This window comes from Rhipicephalus sanguineus, chromosome 4, assembly GCF_013339695.2.
Source record: "Rhipicephalus sanguineus isolate Rsan-2018 chromosome 4, BIME_Rsan_1.4, whole genome shotgun sequence".
NCBI lineage: Eukaryota > Metazoa > Arthropoda > Arachnida > Ixodida > Ixodidae > Rhipicephalus > Rhipicephalus sanguineus.
The window spans coordinates 105,818,322-105,839,553 of record NC_051179.1 but is presented as its reverse complement, the minus strand read 5'-3'; positions in this window follow the sequence as shown (position 1 = coordinate 105,839,553).

The window sequence follows — 21,232 nt, the reverse complement described above, 5'->3', positions numbered from 1 at the left end:
GGCTGGGACACGCCTTGATTCCAGTTCCGCCACTTCCTTGTCACATGTAGTTTCGGTCCGACATAACAGAGTGGTGGAGTTTTTGCTCGCCGGGCGCTGTCATCTTTGGTATCGGCCTTAAAATTCGATAACGAATGCCCATACTATGCGTAACTTTGGCACGGTCTACATCTTTCTAACATAAGCACATCAAGTCAATAATTCAAGCCTTAATAACGAGTTTCCATACCATCTATTCCCACATTGCGTGGGATCTGCTGGAATATTTTGTTACTGTACATTCGGAACCTTTTGGTGCGTATGTTACGCTGGATATAAATTTTCTGCGATATAATTAGGGGACATTGACACAGGATAGGCAGGGACAGAATCTAACGAGAAGACTGTGGCTGATTTGAATGTTCCACGCTGAATTCAATATGCACTACTGAAAGCAAAATACCTCAGGGGAGAAATCTCGGCGTGCACGTTATTTACGAGCGTATCATTATCATATCATAATTCATCACTGGAAAAAATAGCATAGACAGCATGCACGGAACGAAGTCGTTTCGTTCATGTATTTTGCGGTCAATTTCAACGAACCGTGAGTGCCTAACGACGTTTTACCTTTAAAATATTTGTTCCGTTACTTGTAGCATATCATGTTTTCACTTTGACAGTCTGACAGCGATTTGTGTGATGTATTTGTCTCGTGCCCCGATATATACGCTATTCCCGGAGTCCATGAAACATTAGTGTGGAAAGGTGAGTAATTTCCTGTGTCATTTTTCGCCTTCAAAAAGAATTAGTCTTGTTGGCGCTTTAATATCAAACCGAAAGACGTTCCCCGGCGCCACCAACGTATCGTCCCTTGCGACACCTTGAAATATACCTGATCAGATAATTAGGAAAGTATATCTTTCTATCTTTTTGCTCAAACTCTTAAGGTATAGTACAAAGCATTTAAGCACACAAGTGCCGTCATGAATGCGCTAGGTGAGAACGTGTTGCTTATGTGCTTGAAGTGACCTACGGTGTGCAATATTTCGATGTTTTCCTAATGAAGTAAAACGCCTCATACGAACGTAAGTATACGTTCATGCGTTAAAACACTTTGTCTTCTCATACTTGAGGGTCTAACTTAGGCCTTTTCCTTGGCCTGCGGTTACTACATTTAGCCGCTGTGACGTTATGATTGTAGCACAGAAATTGTAACCGGTGTGTCTTTTCACGAAGTACGACACTTCTTCGTGTACCGCAAAATACGTTCCCGAATTATCAAAAAAAAAGTTATTTAATCAAGTTTCTGGGGCTCTAACAAGTCATGTTAACCTGTTTGACGCGAATCTCTGAGCAAGATTTTTCTCCTGCTAGATAATCGCCTCGTGACGCCACCACCATAGTGAAAAACATGGCCGGAAGAACCGCCTTAGTGATTCTAGCCATCGCTTTGCTGCTTGTATGTGATAAGTGAGACAATACTGACTACCTACAACACAGAATTGCTGGTTTGTGCGTGACAAGTGAGCATCTTTTGCTGTTTTTAAAAACTAACAGCGTGAACTCATGAATGGTAGCTTCATTTACGATGGGTTGATATTTACTGCGAAAACACTTCAGGGCTCTTCACGTGACCGCGTTAAAGAGCACGCCCCGCAAGCATTCTAGAGTGTCTGCCGTATTACGTGAGGGAAAAGTGGCCATGAATGCGAATAGTAATATTCATGTGTACGAGCCTAAATCGAGCACCCGCTTTTTCCTTGGCATTCAGGTGCTCTAGCACAGCGCCACGCCGGTGATTAAAGCTGTTTAAAAAAACACATGGAGGCGTCTTGTAGTGGGAGGAGTCCCGTTGACACATGTAATATTGTGCGGAAGAAGCGTAGAGCCGCAGCAGCTGTGACACCATGTGAACTGTTCTGATGGTGCTTCTGAAGTGGTGTTCATTACTCTTTCTTCACTGACAGCATCAAAAAATATGCAGATATGCAAAAGATATGCAAGGCTCCTTTGCTCGCGACATGGTTGAGTAACCGAACGAGATACGAACTCAGGCTCTCGAGTAAGATGGCGAAATCAAGCGAGCTCCGATTACGCTGACGCGTGCTACTCTTGAAGGTGAAACTAAATCATCCTCCAAATCTGTTTATTCCTGCTAGACTACATCTTTATAACAGCTCTGGACGGAAAGACAAGTGTAATAAATGGGCAGACAAAAAAATGTGCTCTGTAGCTGTCTAAAGAAGAAAGAAATGGGAAACTAGAAAGCAACGGAAGGTATAAGCAACTGCGTTCAATTGAACACCCAAGACTGTGCAAGAAGCTATGCGAGTTGCAATAACAAGCAGAAAAGAAGGAGAATAGAGTGTCACATCCGTATCTTATATGTCATGAAGCAGCGCTACTGTGGCTAGCAACTTCTGCTTTCAGGGAATTCGCTTTACTGCTTAGACTGCCGGTTTCGTCAACGAATTTGTTTCCCCACGTTTGCTTTTATATTTAACTAGTATTTTTTCGCGTTACATTTCTTCTTACTCAGTGGGCAGTATATGAACCTGTAAGGTATGAGGAATCAATCAATAAATAGTTTTCAAGGGTCACGTAATGTGCTTTCTTGTCTTGAAATTTATATTTTTACTATAATAAATGAGAAAGTTATTTGTCAGATGCATGCATTGCTGCTGGGCTGGATTTTCTCTTCTTATGCCAATTGCACTATCGGCTACTCCAGATTTTCTGTTAAGCCAGACAGCTATTAGTATCGGAATGTTGCTCCTAAATATTTGGTCCATGCGCATTTATGCGCTCATGATGTGCTTCTGGAAATTATTTCTAAAAACCAAGTTCCTGCCGCTTATTGAAAGACCGCAATGATTATGTATTTTTTATTGTGTAGGGATAGTCGACCAATCGTGATTTTGTAACGGCAGAGGTATAAGCTGCAGCACTACACTACTGTGCATTTTGCTCGTGCAGTCAATTCCTTTGTGAATAATGAACCAGAATAAACCTACCATTTGTAATGGAGCTGCTTGCACACATTGCAGTGCCTTACGGTGTGGCAATTCTTTGTCAATACGCAGTGATAGAGCTCGTCACACGTTTTACAAATTCTAGTGACTAAATACCAATGTCAGCATTTTTTCTCTGGCTAAGAATTATAGCACTGGCCTATACCATGTCAGTCATGAAGGCTATGCGCTTTAATGCTTTGTCAACAAAAGTCCTGAATCATCAGGTCATAAATGAGCTAAATGATGGACACAGTTACAGTCCTTTACCGAAGTACATGCCCCTGATACTATGTTCTGGCCTTGTGGATGGTGTGAATAGTATTATACACCGCAGCATCTTGCCTGGCCCGTTCGATATTTTTATCACGAAAATTCAACGTATCTGCAGACGTATCTGACCACGTATACTTCGTCAGTCCTTGTAAAAGAAATGCTTCCTTGGGCGCAGAAATTTTAAACTTAAAAGAATGCATTTTCTTAATTTATGAAGACTTCGACTCCGCGAAATTCTTGAGTGCACCCTTTGTGGTATACATGCCAGCTATCTTAAAGTACCGTTTCGGCACCACATTTATCACTATAATTTATCACTATAATTTATCACTATAATTTTCACTATATTTTATCACTATAATTAGTGTCCCTGAATCTCTATCAGAAGGACCTCAGTGAGTATTTTTTTGATAACTTAAACCAAGCCATACCGCGTTTGTACTAACGGGCGTCAAAATGTTCAATTCCTTAAGATCTCTAAAGCCTTTAACGTAAGCAAATGTTCAAGGCAGTTCTTGTGCATTATAGTTCTGTGACAAGAATCAGCAGCGCCTCCGTGCGTTAACCTGTTTTACCTTTATAGTGGAGCCACGGCCACCTGGATCGGGGCGCGCGGCGGTGTTGCTCCGGCCGTCCCATTCGGCGCGCGCCCCTTTGAAAAAATGTAATTGAGGTAGTTCAGCCGCGCGCCGCGACGCGGCGCTCTTCTCCTACCCCCTTGCGGATGATGCCGCGCTGGCCGCGCCGTAGACAGCCGCAGATGTGTTTGGAAAAATGCACACTGGACATCGTGCATGTGGTGACTGGAATCAAGGTACGCTGTTATGTATTGTTAATCGGGCTTTACACAGTGAGTGTTGTTCTCTGTAGCATATTACCGTCGAGATAGAGCCAAGCAGCGTGCTTAGGCGACTTCGTATGGCGCGGCGCGTTCATATCCCATGACCACGGCCGCTGCATAAGTGCCATATGACACATATATTGTGCGGAGTACGTGATTTGCCGTGCTTCTCATTCTTTTGGCGCTCGTTTCTCCCACGGCCGCCTGGACCGGAGCGCGCCATGCTTCTTTCTAAAGGAAATACATTTCGTCGTCGTCTGCACTGCATAGCTATCTTCTGCGGTCGAGCGCTGTCTTAAGAGCATCACGTTGCTGGAAAACTAAATTGCGGTAATGATAATGCTGTAGACGTTTTCACCTTGCCGATGATAGGCAACATTTTGGTGGGCACGTCTTTTTGCATTCTGAAGTTCCCACGATACGACAGTGATGTGAATGAGACGTTCTTATTTAAGCGCAGGCCGCATGTAGGCGAATTTGAACGCGAAAGCGATGAGCGCGCGCTTGTCGCCTGCGAATTAGCTAAGGGTCGGTCGCGCAATGGCCACTTTCGTTTTGGTATCGCTTGTCGTTTTAGCGCGACAGCATGTAAGAGCCCGTTTCGCAGTAATTCCGGTGTCGGCGGCGGTGTGTGTGTGTGTACGTTCGTGTGCGTCTGTGTATGCGCGCAGATATCGCTGTCGCATTTAACTCTTAAAGGCGAAGCTTAAGGGTCCCCCAATTTCCACCTCCATTATTGCGTGCATGCGGTTTGCCCTTTAAGATTCGAACTAATCTACCGGTTCGTTGGCTGAGCGGCTGCTGATAAGGCTTTCTGCGTCTAGCATATATGTTTTCATATGCATTTTCACATTGTCATACCACGTTGACTTCAGGCAAGTAATTTATTTTTTAGTCTGCGTTGGGATTCCGTGTGTAATTTACAGTGTTTTTCAGAAACGTGCCGTACTGCTGCGTGCCTTACTGTAAGTCGACACCAAGAAATATTACGTTGCCTCGACGCCAAAGTGGCATTCCTTTCAGCAGGTAAAGCTCGCGCACTCAAGGCCGCAGCATCCCAAGGGAAATCCGCCAACCTCCTTTAAGCAGCGGAACCAACCTTCGGATCGTTTCCGCTATTCTGGAAGCACTCAGAAAAAAAGTTTTTAATAAATCTCGTGCTTTCCTTTGCATGTATACTTTTTACTGATATGCTGCACTTAAGAACACCAAAACAATTTTCTTGAAAAGTGACTCACGGGTGTTTTCGCTTCGGTCACCATCATCACGACAAGGACTGGCGCACACACACAAAAAAAATAAAGAATATAGCGATAGCCGCCATCCATCCTTTTATGTGCTTTTTGTGAACGTGGTGGAAGTGCTATGCTAGCCCACGGTTACTCTACAGCGATATCTTCAAGGCGCCGCTATGCGCCGCAAACCTTCCCGCATAGAGCGCAAAGGAATGGAGGGGTAGTAGGCGCGCGCCGCGGTGCGGCGAAAGGAGTGGTCACGCCCCTTTCTGCAATTACGCCTCCTCCGTCCGAATGGGACGGCCGGAGCAACACCGCCGCGCGCCCCGATCCAGGTGGCCGTGGTGGAGCCCTTCTACTATCTTGGAATATATGCGATGTATGCCGACTGTTTCGTCAGTACTGGAGGCAGCTTACAGCTCATAGGAAAACCAGATACTCTTCTTATATAAAGGAAAAAAAAAACGCGGAATAAACATGAACAAAATCTTTTGAAGCGATACCGAAAGAACGTCACAGCGCTTTAGTTAATTTTAATATTACCAAAAAAATATCTTATAATAACATCTGTGAATAGACGTGGCTTCTTGCGAAGCGATGTTTAAGCGTTGCTTGCTACCATTTATTTTGGCCATCTCCATGTTTAGAAGGGAACGCAGTCATGAGTTGGCAGTCGCAGTCTCAAGCCGGTGCGAGAGAGTCATCGGAGCAATCCGGCGGTGCAGCTCACGAAGAGCAAGGCCGGGTGGACAGCAACTGTGTCACCACGCTCTGTGGCCAGCCGATGGGGTGAGAAGTCAACGCTTCTTGATCGCCACCTGTACAGAGGCAGCGGGCGAGAATGGTGGTGGGTGGACGTGATCCTGTAATAAAGGAAGACTCACCAAAACGGCGTTTTGTCTAATCTCTCTGTAGTTCCCTCTTGGTGGCATAGTCACGCTGTAAAAAACCTTCCGGACAGGAAGGGCTACCTGCTGAATTCCCATCACCATTGCTTTGTTTCATTTTATTACATATTAAGAGTGAACCTGTTTGGGAAATAGTTCCTTTCGAGTCAATCTAGATAACTGTTCTCATCATAAACGGCTATGTGCCACAGAAATTCGGTAAATCCGACTACTCGCCACCGGTGCACTATAAAAGAGAAATGCAGCACTTAGCCAAACAAATGGCTGTGAAGCGACGGCGGCAAGCCAAATACCCCGAATACGTACAAAGCAAAAGTTCAACATCGTTACAGCCAAGTTCAAGGCAAGTTGAACCAAAAGTTCAACATCACTGCGTTCAAGTTGAAGCCAAGTTCAACCAAAAGTGCTGCCTAGATACAGCAAGAAGTAAGCATGAGACCGATCAGGGGCGCTGTGTATCGAGCATTGCGAGGGTTAGTGCCAACTTTGAGCTATTTTTTTTTCAGTAACCTCTGCTCTGCTATTCTGCCACGAATTTGTGAACATGTACTGTAGCGCTGAAAGCATGCACGAAAAAAAGAGCACAGTAACACAAACTCAGAATTTTATTGCCAGAACAACCTGAAATTGTTTATTCCTTGTCACAAACAACGGTACGCGTGACTCCAAGGGCAGCCTTGCAACGTGAAAACATCCACACACTCGTGTCGTGCCGCTTACATGTGCAAATATCTTGGGCGCTAAAGATGAAGAGGCTACGATAAAGCATTAGTGTTTTACACTTGTTATCATGCGGGCATAAATAATGAGACTAGACATATCGTTATATGCAGCGAGCTTGGAAATCCCAAGCTAAGGTATGCAAGTTCGATTAACACAATCAGGTGCAAGCCAACTACCGTGACGGACAGAAAACAAAGCCTTACGTGACCACACTAGGTTGTTGATTTAAGGTTACAGTGGTCGCATCCTGTTACCCGACAAGTTTTTCATGTGTTCCTGTGTCCTCCTGTGGGCCGCTAGGTGGGCGGAAGGCGTACCTGCCGAACGCATTTCTTGCATGGCTTCTAATTTTCGGCCGCTTCCTGGTTGTTCCCTCTCCCTCACAAGGAAGCCACAGATCACAGCTTCCAATTCTAGGGCCAACCTGCAGAAATATTACGGAGATACCACGCAACACATACAGAAAACGAGACGGAGGCTGTCCGAGTAATCCTCTACCTTGTGGTAGCCAAATACCTATAAGAAAGAACATGCCCCCGTGCCCTGGTTACGAGATAAAGAAAATGACTAGTGACGACATCCTTCTGGGGCTTCGTGACGAACTCCAGCACACAAAAGCGCAAACGATATTTGCATTTTGGGACGCTTCTATTTCTGTTACTTCTCAGCGTTCCATGTACACTGTTCACAGTGTAATCTCGAAAAACGACTCCTCGGATGCCAGCGAAAGTGAACTGCTGGAAGAAAGGCAAGAATTGCCGAGCGTAGTAAGTGTACAAGAAATATAGTAAAGGCACGGCGACCAAGAATGTTCAAAGAAGAACCTGATTTTCACAGTCGGCACTACCAACCTTTCATACTTTATCGAAACTGGTTACTGCGAGATCAGTGTGCGTCCATACTTTCTCAAGCCGCATCGACGCTCCAAGTTTGAGCGTTTCAGACATAGATACCAAAGTTGTCACGGGTGCACTACTTGTGCAAGGTGCTCTGAACCAGACGATATCTTCAAAACGTTGGCAACTCAACCTTCAGTGCGTCGACTTGAATGAATAACACCCACCTAGTCACGATCATGCTCCTCATGGAAGACAGAGAAGTTACTAGTTTAACTCGAGGCCAAATTGAACATATCGTTGCAAAGAGCACCCAATAGCTCATCTCTCCACCACAATCTATCTGTTCCATCTTACATGGCTGTGCGCGCCGCGGGGCAGCGCCACATTCCTCAGCGGCAGTCAAGCCATCAGGCCTCACAGTGGACGCAGCCAGTGCTCTTCCATCTGCCTCTAAGGGTCAGTAGACTTCCGGGCCTGGGGTGCTATGCAGGATGGCTCGGGTTTGGCGAAACTCGGGATCTTTCCGAGCTCTGGAGACACCCCCTTTTGAACGAGCTAACAGTAGGAGAAGGTGAAATCCATCCCTCAGCGCGCGCTCGGTTCCATTGGTTACGATGGAACGCGGCGTCATGCCAAGGGCGGTGGAGAAGGTTGGGTGGTGTTGTCACCTTCTTTCATTTATTTGTCGTTCCACTGAGTGCAGAAGTGCACATACAACAAAAGTGGCAGAAAGCTCTACTAACTATATTTTTGTATGTGGGCGGGCTGTTCGAATTCATTTTCAAGCGTTCATTTTCAAATATAAACAACAGAAATATGTTGTGATAACATCTATGCAAAGACATGCCTTCTTGCGAGGCGACGTTTAAGCGTTGCTTGTTGCCATTTATATTGTCCATCGCCATGTCTAGAAGGGAATGCAGTTATGAGGCGGCTGTCGGAGCCTGCAGCCGGCGCGAGGGCCTTCTCAGAATCATCGGAGCGTTCTGGCAGCGCATCCCACGAAGAGCAAGGACGTTTGAGCAGCAATTGTGTCGCCACGTTCGGCGGCCAGCCGATGGGGTGAGAAGTCAACGCTTCTCCATAGCCATCTCGACAGAGGCAGCGTGCGAGAATGATGGTGGATGGACGTCATCCTGTATTAAAGAAAAAGTCACCAAAACGGCGTGCTGTCTAATCGGTCTGTTGTCCCTCCTTGGTGACATAAGCTGTCAAAAAGCCCTGCTGAATTCCCTTCACCACGCTTGGCTTCATGCTAACTGATATAATTTATGAGGAATTTCTATTATACGAATCGAAACACAGGATTTTACTGCCCGAACAACGTGATGTTATTTATTCGTTGTCACAAATAATCTTACCCGTACCAGCAAGGACAGAACTACAACGTGAAAATATCAGAACACCTGTGTCATGCCACTTACATGCGAAAGTCTCTTAGAGGATAAAGACGTTGAGGGTACGACAACGCACTAGTCTTTTACACTTTTTTATCCTATGGACGTCAATAATGAGGCTGGGAATTTCCTTAATGCTGTATGCGACGGGCATCTTGATCCAGATTAAGGTATGCAACTGCGATTATCTCGATGAAGTGCAAGCCAACTACCCTCCCGTACAGAAAACAATCGCTTGCGTGACCACACTAGGTCATTCATTTAAGGTTATAGTGGTATCGTACCCGACCTGGTTTATTGCGATAAAGTTGAAGAGCTCGTTTCGCAGAAAGTCGGGTGTCGGTGTCAGTGTTGTTATCGGCGCCGTTGGTTGTGAGTGCGAAATCAGCGTTGTCCGTAAGCGAAAATTCGAGATAGTTGTAAGTAAATAAATAATCAAAATCTGCGGTTCGAGTGGGAATCGAACCCAGGCCTTCTGCGTGGGAAGCAGGTGTTCTACCACGGAGCCATGCCGTTGCATGGAACTACGTTCGAAAGAATCCTTATAGAATTTCGTGCAACGCGAAGAATCGCCTTAACGCATGTAATGTTGCGTGGCAGAAGCGCAGAAGCGCGCCAGGTGTCAAGACATTTGAGTTGCACAACGAGTGAGGGGCTCAAAGTCCCACTCATTACAAAGCACACACATATATTTTACCATAATCATCAGCAAAAACATCAACAATGTGGGCAGCTGCGTAGGTTCGTTTGTTGCATTACGGACGCGTAGTGGCTACTTCGGTGATTTGTTAAAGGAATTATGGCGTAGTGGTGACCTGGCAACTGGACTTGCATCAGGCATTCTAGGATAGTGTTAAACGGCCAATATTACTTGCAAAGACTCCTTGCGGCATGGTCGAGGCGTTCACTGAGAAGCGAAGCGACGGTACCGAGTTAGGTGTGAACGGGGCCTGATTGCGCTATGGCGTTCTACTCTTAAGGCGAAGCTCAAGAATTCTACAAATTTTTCCATCTCCTCGTGCATCCCCCTGTGGACCGCTCGGCGAGCGAAATGTGTAATTGCCGAAGAATACGTCTCTTGCATGTCTCCTAATTGTCCGCCCCTTCCTGGTCCTTCCCTCTTCCTCACGTGGGGCGCACCGATGAGAGCTTACAATCTTCTTGCCAACCTAAAGGCACCGTACAGAGCACAACGGCTTCCTCCGGGATGAACCTTCCCCCAGAAACTTCTAGGAGACTCAGAAACCATGTAAAGTGAGGGGGCCTGAATGCGAAATTTCTGCCAAGGATGCGGGCCCTGGGCTCAACAGATAAAGCTTACTACATGTGACCGGCGGCCTCAGCCGTAAGAGGTCGTCATGCGGCGCTGTTGCTGACGAGCACGGCGATAGCGAAATCGACAAGCACATTCCATTTTAACAAGAAAGTGTTTTATTCCGGGGTACACCACGGCTCCACTTACGTATTTCCGTCAGGGTTATGACCAGGGCTGGGCAAAGATACTTTCAAATTGTATCGCGATACGATATAAGACACTCAGGCAAGAAGTATTGGAGATACAGATACAAGGTACTTGGCAATACAAGGTACTCTGCAAGAAGCGCCACAGAGGCGGCCCCTGATTTTCATGCTTCACAGCGAAAGAAAGGTAGGTATCACGTTTTTTTTTTTTTTAGGACAGCTCGAAAGAAACAGATAAGCACTAAACACGACACGCAAAGGTGAGGCGATGCGCAGGCGCAACCGAGGTGACTAGCCGCTTTTTGCGAAAACATACGGCTGGGACGCGCCTTCAATTCAATTTTGTCACTTTCTTGGCACGTGTAGTTTCGGTCTGACGTCACAGAGTGGTCAAGGTTTTTGCGCGCCGGGCGCAGTCAGTTTCGGTATCGGCCTTAAAATCAATGAAGAATATCTAAATTACGCGTTACTTTCGTGATTAAGAAAAATAGGTATGCCTTAAGTTGGTACGCACTACAGCTTTCTAATATGAACACCTACCCTCAAGTCTATAACTAAAAGCTTAATTAACGAGTTTTCATAACATCTATTCCCGCATTGCGTATGATCTGCTGGAATATTTTGTTACTGTACATTCGGACCCCTTTGGTGCGCTCAATGCAATTTTCTCTGCGATACAATGAGGGGACAGTGACACAGGATAGGCAGGGACAAAACCTAACGAGTATACTGTGGCTGATTTGAATGTTCCACGCTGAATTCCATATGCAGTACTGAAAGCAAAATACCTCATGGGAGAAATCTGAGCGTGGGCGTTATTTACCAGCAGTGTAATTATCATATCATTAATCATCACTGGCAAAAATAGCATAGACAGCATACACGAAACGAAGTCGCTTCGTTCATGTATTTCGCGGTCATTTTCAACGGTCTGTGAGTGCCCAGCGACATTTTATCTTAAAATATTTGTTCCGTTATTTATAGCATATCATGTTTTGACTTTGACAAATTGACAGCGATTTGTTTGATATATGGGTCGCGTGCCCCGATTTATACGCTATTCCCGGAGTCCATGAAACATTAGTGTGGAAATGTCAAGAATTTCCTCTGTCATTTTTCCCCTTCAGCAAGAATGAGTCTTGTTAGCGCTTTAATATAAAAAGAAAAGACGTTCCCCCAGGCCACCAAAGTATCGTCACTTGCTGCACTTTCAAACCTAAGTAATCTGGAATTCGATTTGAAAACATACGTTTCACGAGCTAGCTTTCTATATTTTTGCTGAAACTCGTAAGGTACGGTGGCAGAGCATTGAAGCAAACAAGTGTCCTCATGAATGCGCTAGATGAGAACGTGTTGCGTTTATGCTTGAAGTTTTCGATGTTTCGATGTTTTCCTAGTGGAGTAAAACGCCTCATACGAACGTAATGATATGTTCATGCGTTAAAACACTTTGTCTTCTAAGACTTGAGGCTCAGATTTAGCCCTTTCCTTGGCCTGAAGTTAGTACCTTTAGCCGCTGTGACGTTATCATGGAAGCACATAAATTGTAACCGGTGTGTATTTTCACGAAGTACGACACTTCTTCATGTACCGCAAAATACTTTTCCCGACTTCTCATCAAAAGGTTATTTATTCAAGTTTCTGGGGCTCTAACAAGTCATGTTAACCTGTTTGACGCGAATCTCTGAGCAAGATTTTTCTCCTGCTAGATAATCACCTCACGACACCACCACCATTGTGAAAAACATGGCCGGAAGATCCGCCTTACTGATTCTAGCCATTGCTTTGCTGCTTGTATGTAGTAAGTGGAGACAATACTGACTACCGACAATATAAAACTTCTGGTTTGTGCATAAGTGCGCATCGTTTTCTGTTTGTGAAACCTAGCAGTAATACCTCAAGAATTGTAGCTTCAATTACGATGGGTCGATAATTACTGCGAAAATATTTGAGGGTTTTTGACGCGAACGCCTTAAAGAGCACGCGCCGCAAGCATTCTGGAGACTGTGTCGTCTTACGTTAGTGAAAAATGGCCATGGATGTCCATAGTAATATTCGTGGGTAAGAACTTGAATCGAGCACTCGCCTTCCGCTTGGCATGCAGGTGCTCTACCCCAAACTATGCCAGCGATTAAAGCTGCTTCAAAAAAAGAAGTTCCAGTGGCTTACCTCGGCTATGCCAGGATCTACGTAGCGTTAGCAAAGGTTTAGCTGATTATTCTTAGCTTTCCAGGTTGTCTAGGATTATTAGCCTTCTTCTGTTCATTCTTCGTATGCTGAACCGCTAACTGCGAGGCAACTACTTCGGGATTCGATGAGGTATGCTTCTCGGCTCTTCTGCGCCGTCGAGCAGCATTTGCGCTCTCCTTCTCCATGGCGTTACCCACCTGGAAACGTCAGTCAGAGGCTCTATCAAGCGGCTCCAGCGCAGTGTCAGACGGCCACTGCACAGCGAAGGCGAATAGCTGCGCGCGCGCAGGCGTCGCTGTGTCTACGATGTCACTCCTCTCGAATGCTGCGCAGACCAGCAGCGGCGAGCCGCGCGCGGTGGTCGCGGAGTCTGCGCGCGCGCCGGCGCCATCGTGTCTTCCGCGCCTACGACGCCACTCTCCCGTGGACCAGCAGCGGCGAGCCGCGCGCGGCGGTGTCGGAGAACGCGTGAGATGCTAGCTCCGGTGACCCAACTGCGTGACATCCTTGATTCTCGCGCATGCGCAGCACGGCTCATCACGCTCCACGCGAAATCGGCTTCGGCTAGGCAAGTGTAGCTAACGCTACAAAATCATGCAGGCATCTTGTAATGCAAAGAGTCCTGTTGACACATGTAATGTTGTGCTGAAGAAGCGCAGAGCCGCAGCAACCGCCACACCATGTGAACTGTTCTGATGCTGCTTCTGAATTTTGATCATTACGTTTTTATTACAAACAGCACCAACAAAGTATGCAGATGAGTGAGTACGCGTAATGCCTTACTCTCGTGTAGTAGCTACTTCGCTAATTCGTAAAATAGCGAATTATGGTTTAGTTAGAACATTGCGATGGTACTTGCAGTAGCCATCCTACGGTAGCCTAAAACTGCGAAATGCTCCTTTGCTCGCAACACGGTTGAGGCACCGAACGAGATGCGAACTCAGGCTATGGAATAAGATGGCGAAATCAAACGAGCCCCGATTACGCTGACGCGTGCTACTCTTGAAGGTGAAACTAAAGCATCCTCCAACTTCGTTTATCCCTGCTACAATACATCTTTATAACTGCTCTGGATAATACATCTTTATAACTGCTCTGGACTTAGCGTCTTATGGTCTTGGAAGAATTACGGAAAGACAAGTGTATTAAATGGGCAGACGAAAGTATGTGCTCTGTAGCTGTCTAAAGAAGAGAGAAATGGGAAACAAGAAAGCAGCGGAAAGTGTAAGGAACTGCGTTCTATTGAATATACAAGACTGTGCAAGAAGCTATCCGATGTGCAATGACAAGCAGAAAAAAAGAAGAATAGAGATCTGTAGCTTACATGTGATGAAGGAGCGCTACTGTGGCTAACGCATTCTGCTTTCAGGGAATTCGCTTTACTGTTTAGACTGCCGGTATCGCCAACGTTTTTGTTTCACCACATTTGCTTTTATATTTAACTAGTAGTCTTAGCGTTACATTTCCTCCTACTTAGTGGGCCTGTAAGGTATGAAGAATCAATCAATAAATAATTTTCAAGGGTCGTGTAATGTGCTTTTCTTCTCTTGAAATTTATATGTTTGCTGTAATAAATGAGGCGTTATTTGTCAGATGCATGCATTGCTGCTGAGCTGGATTATCTCCTTTTATGCCAATTGCAATATCGGCTACTTAAGTGTTTCTTTTAAACCAGACAGCTATTTGCTTGTATCGGAATGTTGCTCCTAAATATTTGGTCCATGCGCTGCTAGGTGCTCATGATATGCTTCTGGAAATAATTGCTAAACACCAAAATCCTGCCGCTTACTGAAAACCCGCAATGATTATGCATTTTTTAATAAGTAGGGATAGTCCACCAATCGTGATTTTTTAACGGCAGAGGTATGCGCTGCAGCACTACTCTACTGCGTATTTTGCTCGTGCAGTCATGATCTATTGTGAATAATGAACCTGAATAAACCTACCATTTGCAATGAAGCTGTTTGCGGACACTGCAGTGCGTTACGGTGTGGTCATTCTTTATCAATACGCAGCGATAGACCTCGTAACGATTTTTACAAATTCTAGTGACTAAATGCCAATGTCAGCTTTATTCTCTGGCTCAGAAACATAGCACTGGCCTTCACCATGTCTCTCATGAAGGCTATGCGCTTTAATGCTCTGTCAACAAATGTCCTGAATCATTAGGGCATAAATGAGGTAAATGATGCAACCAGTAACACTCCTTTACTCAAGTACATGCCCCTAATACTATGTTCTAGTCTTGTGGACGGCGTGAATAGCATTGTACACCGCAGCATCTTGCCTGGTCCGTTCAATGAGCGATATTTTTATCACGAAAATTCAACGTATCTGCAGACGTATCTGATCACGTATCCTTCGTCAATCCTTGTAAAAGAAATACTTACATGGGCGCAGAAGTTTTAAACTGAAAAGAATGCATTTTCTTAATTTATGAAGACTTCCACTCCGCGAAAATGTTGAGTGCAGCCTGTGTTGAGTGCAGCTATCGTAAAATACCGTTTCGGCACCACATTGTTCCCTTTCACGACTAAAATTAGTGTCCCGCAAGCTCTATTAGAGGGACCTCAGTGAGCATTTTGTCGATAACTGAAACCAAGCCATACCGTGTTTCTACTAACAGGCGTCAAAATGTTCATTTCCTTAAGATGTCTAAAGCCTTCAACGTAAGCAAATACAAGGCACTTCTTGTGCATTATAACTCTGTGACAAGGATCAGCAGCACCTCCCGTGCGTAAACCTGTTTTGAGTTTATAGTGGAGCACTCCTAATATGTTGGCACATATGCGATATCTTCAATATGCTGATTGTTTCTTCAGTACTGGAGGCAGCTTACAGCTAACAGGAAACCCAAATGCTCTTCTTATATAAAGAAAAAAAAACGCTGAATAAACGTGAACAAAATATTTTGTAGCGATACCGAAAGAACTTCACAGCGTTTTGGTTAATTTTATTATTACCAAAAAAAATATGTTATATTAACATCTGTGAATACACATGCCTTCTGGCGAAGCGGTGTTTAAGCGTTGCTTGTTACCATTTATTCTGTCCATCTCCGTGTTTAGAAGGGAACGCAGTCATGAGGGGGCCGTCGCAGCCTGAAACCGGTGCGAGAGCCTTCGTGGAGTCATCGGAGCAATCCGGCCGTGCAGCCCATGAAGAGCAAGGCCGGGTGGGCAGCAACTGTGTCGCCACGCTCTGTGGCCAGCCTATGGGGTGAGAAGTGAACGCTTGTTGATCGTGATCTGGACAGAGGCAGCGGGCGATAATGGTGGCGGTGGACATGATCCTGCAATAAAGGACGAGTCACCAAAACGGCGTGTTGTCTAATCACTCTGTAGTTCCCTCTTTGTGGCATACTCACGCTGTCAAAAACCTTCCATACAGGAAGGGCTACCTGCTGAATTGCCATCACCATTGCTTTGTTTCATTTTATTACATATTATTGTTAGAGCGAACCTGTTTAGGAAATAGTCACTTGCGAGTCGATCTAGATAACTATTATCATCATAAACGGGTATGTGCCACAGAAATTCGGTAAATCCCACTACTCGCCACCGGTCCACTATAAAAGAAGAAGGCAGCACTTAGCCCAACAAATGGCTGTGACGCGACAGCGGCTAGCGAAAGACCCCGAGTACGTAGAAAACAAATTTCAACATCGTTACAGCCAAGTTCAAGGCAAGTTGAACCAAACGTTCAACATCACTACGTTCAAGTTCAAGGCAAGTTCATCAAAAGTGCTGCCTAGATACAGCAAGAAGTAAGTATCAGACCGATCAGCTGCACTGTGTATCGAGCGTTGCGAGGGTTAGTGCAAGCTTTGAGGCATTTTTTTTTATAAACCTCTGCTCTACTATTCTGCCACGAATATGTGAACATGTATTGTAGCGCCGACACAAACTCAGAATTTTATTGCCAGAGCAACTTGAACTTCTTTATTCCTTGTCACAAACAACGGTACGCGTGTCTGCAAAGGCACCCTTGCAACGTGAAAACATCCACACACTCGTGTCGTGCCGCTTCCATGCGCAAATTTCTTGGGCGCTAAAGATGAAGAGGCTACGATAACGCATTAGCCTTTAACACTTGTTATCCTACGGGCAACAATAATGAGGCTAGACATATCCTTATATGCAGCGAGCTTCGAAATCCCAAACTAAGGTATGCAACTGCGATTCACACAATCAGGTGCAAGCCAACTACCGTGACGGACAGAAAACAAGCCTTACGTGACCACACTAGGTTGTTGATTTTAGGTTACAGCGGTCACATCCTGTTCCCCGACAAGTTTTAGGGGCGAAGCTCCTTAAGGCGGCACCCGTTCGTCCCTCGTAGTCGTAGTCGTAGTAGTCCCACCGGCATCACCTCCAAGGTGGTGCCGGTGGGAGATTTTTCCTGTGCGTTGTTGAACAATAAAAAATTCGCAGCGTGGGCGTTAACTAAAAGCCGAAATCTTCTGTCTCTCATTCCCCATTAGCAGCCATTGGCATGTTCCAGTAGGAAACGTTAGTAGAAGTAGAAGTGTAAGTGTTAGCTAAAAGCCGACTTCTTCTGTCTCTCATTCCCATTAGCAGCCATTGTTTACCTCCAAGGTAGTGCCTGGTGAGATTTCTCCTGTGCGTGATTAAACAATAAAAGTTTTGTTCAAAACGCCGTTCATTGATGAAATAAACCAACGAAAGACGCCAGATGTTTTGTAAAAGCAAAACGAAAGAACGCCAGATGTTTCTAAAGCAAAACGAAAAGACGCCAGCTGCTTAACGAAAGACGCCAGATGTTTTCTAAAGCAATGGTGTTCTAAACAATGAAAATTCACAGCGTACATGTAAAATTAAAGTGAGCTGCAAGTCGTCATAACTCATCGAACCTTTAGTATAAACGCGCCCGATCTCACGTCGGTGATGATGTACTGGGCAGAATTCACGGAAGATTCACGGTTTACCGATGAACCTCCGCAGATTCGCCCACTCATCATCATTCACTCCGTGGATATGCTGTGACTTTTTTTCATGTCTTCCTGTGTCCCCCTGTGAGACGCTCGGCGGGCGGAAGGTGTACCTGCCGAACGAAATTCTTGCATCGCTTCTAATTTTCGGCCGCTTCCTTATTGCTCTTTCTTACTCACAAGGAAGCCACAGATAACAGCTTCCAATTCTCGAGACAACCTGCAGAAATATTACGGATTTACCACGCAACACATACTGAAAACTAGACGGAGGCTGTCCGAGTAATCCTCTACCTTGTGGTAGCCAAATACCTATAAGAAAGAACATGCCCCCGTGCCCTGGTTACGAGATAAAGAAAATGACTAGTGACGACATCCTTCTGGGGCTTCGTGCCGAACTCCAGCACACAAAAGCGGAAAGCCTATAAGCATTTGGGGACGCTCCTATTTCTGTAACTTCTCAGCGCTCAGTGGAGATCATTCACAGTGTAATCTCGAAAAACGACTCCCCGGATGCGAGCGAAATCGAACTGCTGGAAGAAGGACAAGAATTGCAGAGCGTAGTAAGTGTACAAGATATTTAGTAAAGGCACGGCCAACAACGTACAAAGAAGAACCCGATTTTCACAGTCGGCACTACCAACCTTCTATACTTTATCAAAACTGGTAACTGCGAGATAGTGTGCGTCTATAATTTGTCAAGTCACATCGACGCTTCAAGTTTGAGCGTTTCAGACATCGATTCGAAAGCTGCCACAGGTTCACTACTTGTGCAAGGTGCGCTTAGCATGACGATTGCTTGAAAACGCTTGCAACTCAACGTTCAATGCGTCGACTTGCATGAATAACACCCTGCCTAGTCACGATCGTGCTTCTCATGGAAGACAGAGAAGTTACTAGGCCAATTTGAACATATCGTGGCCAAGGAGCACGCAATAGCTCCTCTCTCCACCACAATCTACCTGTTCCGTCTTACATGGCTGTGCGCGCCGCGGGGCGGCGCCACATTCTTCGGCGGCAGTGAAGCCGTCAGGTCTCACAGTGGACGCAGCCAGTGCTCTTCTGCCTTCCTCTAAGGTTCAGTAGACTTCCGGGCCTCCTATCTCTCGGGCAGTTGTTTCTGCAGCTAGAGCAGAACCCTTAGGAAAGTGTACGCTCAGCGAGCGTCATCCAGCGCCTCGTCCAAGGTTACGGGTACCACACCACCTCAACCAGTCTGACGCCGAAGCATTGGCTCACCTCCCTGCATTTCAACAAATACACAGAAAGTTTCTTATACGGGGCCCCCAGAAGGCTCTGTACAAAAATCGCTCTTGTTAGACACACATCGCAGGTGTTTTATAAAGAATAGCCGCTCAAGTACCGCTGCGGGATGTTAGAGACCTCACCATCTTAGATGGTGTTAAAGGGCTACGTAATTTCAGTACGAGAGTGACCTGTCCCGTACATACGCCTCAATTCCGCACAAACAAATTTCCTAAGCTGATTCGCGACTTTACGCAAGGAACCTGGCGAAGATTTTGTCTCATGCGGCAGTGGGGCCATAATATTTGACAAGAGTATGGCCGGCCCGCAACTGCAACTTCGGACGCCCCTTGAGGCATTAGGTAATTCAGCAGTGACATTTACCATTATCTGTATATTCTTCCAGGCTATAAACTTTCTCGCATAATATCAGAGCATTTATGATGAACTTCCTGCCACGTATATAGTCGTTGGACAATCTAACGCCCACATTCTGCGGAACGACTCCAGATGCAATGCGAGATATTGCTTATATAAAAATTTGGCAGATCCCACGCGTTGTGGGAATCGGTTTCACGCGAACAGTCAGCGAGTACTTCTTTGCTGTGTTTTATGGCTTTGAGCCAAGCGTTACGACGTGGATCGACGTGTTTTTGTAAATGTAGTAGCTGTGAGCACATCGTGGGCTTACCAGGGACGTCGACAACAGTGGCGTTTAAAGGGTAAGGTTTGGTGCGACGTAACGTCGGCCCTCACGTTATGAGTACATACGTCAGCATTATCGAAAGTGCACTTTATGGTTCAATTATGGTATTTATTCGTTACATATTCCTCCGGGGTCGAGTAATGCTTCAATATAGCTTGCTGAATCATAGAAATACAAATGTAAGGTGTATTAGACTCCTCTAAAAGTGGAGCCAACACTGGGACGACGTACGTTAATCTTATCTGACGCCTGTATCGTAGGAGTACATATGTAGCGTTTACTGCTCTCTGTTAAAATTAGATAGCAAGCACCACAACTACAATTGACGTTGCACAGACATTACGCCCGCATAGACTGTTTTTCCAAACCTGTTTATAGACCTGGTGTGGCTATGTGGTAGAATACCCGATTGCCATGGAGAATGCTTGGGTTCAATTCCTGCTGGGATCCTAACTTTTATACTTTCCATTTGTCGGGTCAACGCTCCTGATGTCGGTTTTTCTTAAAGCTCTCGCATTTAAATTGCCAATTTCTGTTTTTGCCGTTCCTAAGTAGATATACACCTTCAATCACCTGTGGCGCATACCCGTACACTGCGGCCTGTGGTAGGCGGGTATGTGCCACACGTCTGCAGGAATGGCTTTGATGACGTACGCGACAGGATTGTCACGTTATTTATGCCATGACCCGACCGTCATATTCGGCAAATCTTGCGCTCCCATGCCAATTTCGGTCTACACCAAGTTAAGGAAGCGATCATGAGAGCACCCAAGCGTAGGCGGCCGGATGATAGATAGATAGATAGATAGATAGATAGATAGATAGATAGATAGATAGATAGATAGATAGATAGATAGATAGATAGATAGATAGATAGATAGATAGATAGATAGATAGATAGATAGATAGAAACACTCAAAGTAATAAAGGTTCGGTAAGAAATGCTTCGTATTTAAAAATACGTAGCTTTCTTTCCTTGAGGGATATGGGAGCAGCCAGTGGCGAGCCGGGGGCCCCTGTGGGTCCTCCCTGGCTAGCCCTTCAGCACTTCATTAAAGCTTCTTGTTTTTCTGTCATTTCTTCAGACATACGTCCACTGAAATAAGACCCACTATACAACAGCCCAACACACAAAACCTGCTCCTCTGCACGTCTAACCATATTATAAAGTACAAGCGGGCCATACGTGTAGTAGTGACGTAATAGAACCCACGAACAAGCATCCTGTTCCCTGCAATAAAAGGCGAAACTAAAGAATAATAATGCACACAAAGGTGTTCTTCGAGGAAAGATTGAATCACCGGACTGGGTACAGTTTAGATAAAGTACTTCGTTTCTGTGGGACGATATTCTTTCCTTTGATTACAGTATGCTGAGGCGTAGTTCACGAATTTTATTATTGATGCTGCTAAACTGCCATGGTCTCCAAGGTGTATAGAGTGTTTACTGTAGCAGAAAAAATAAGCA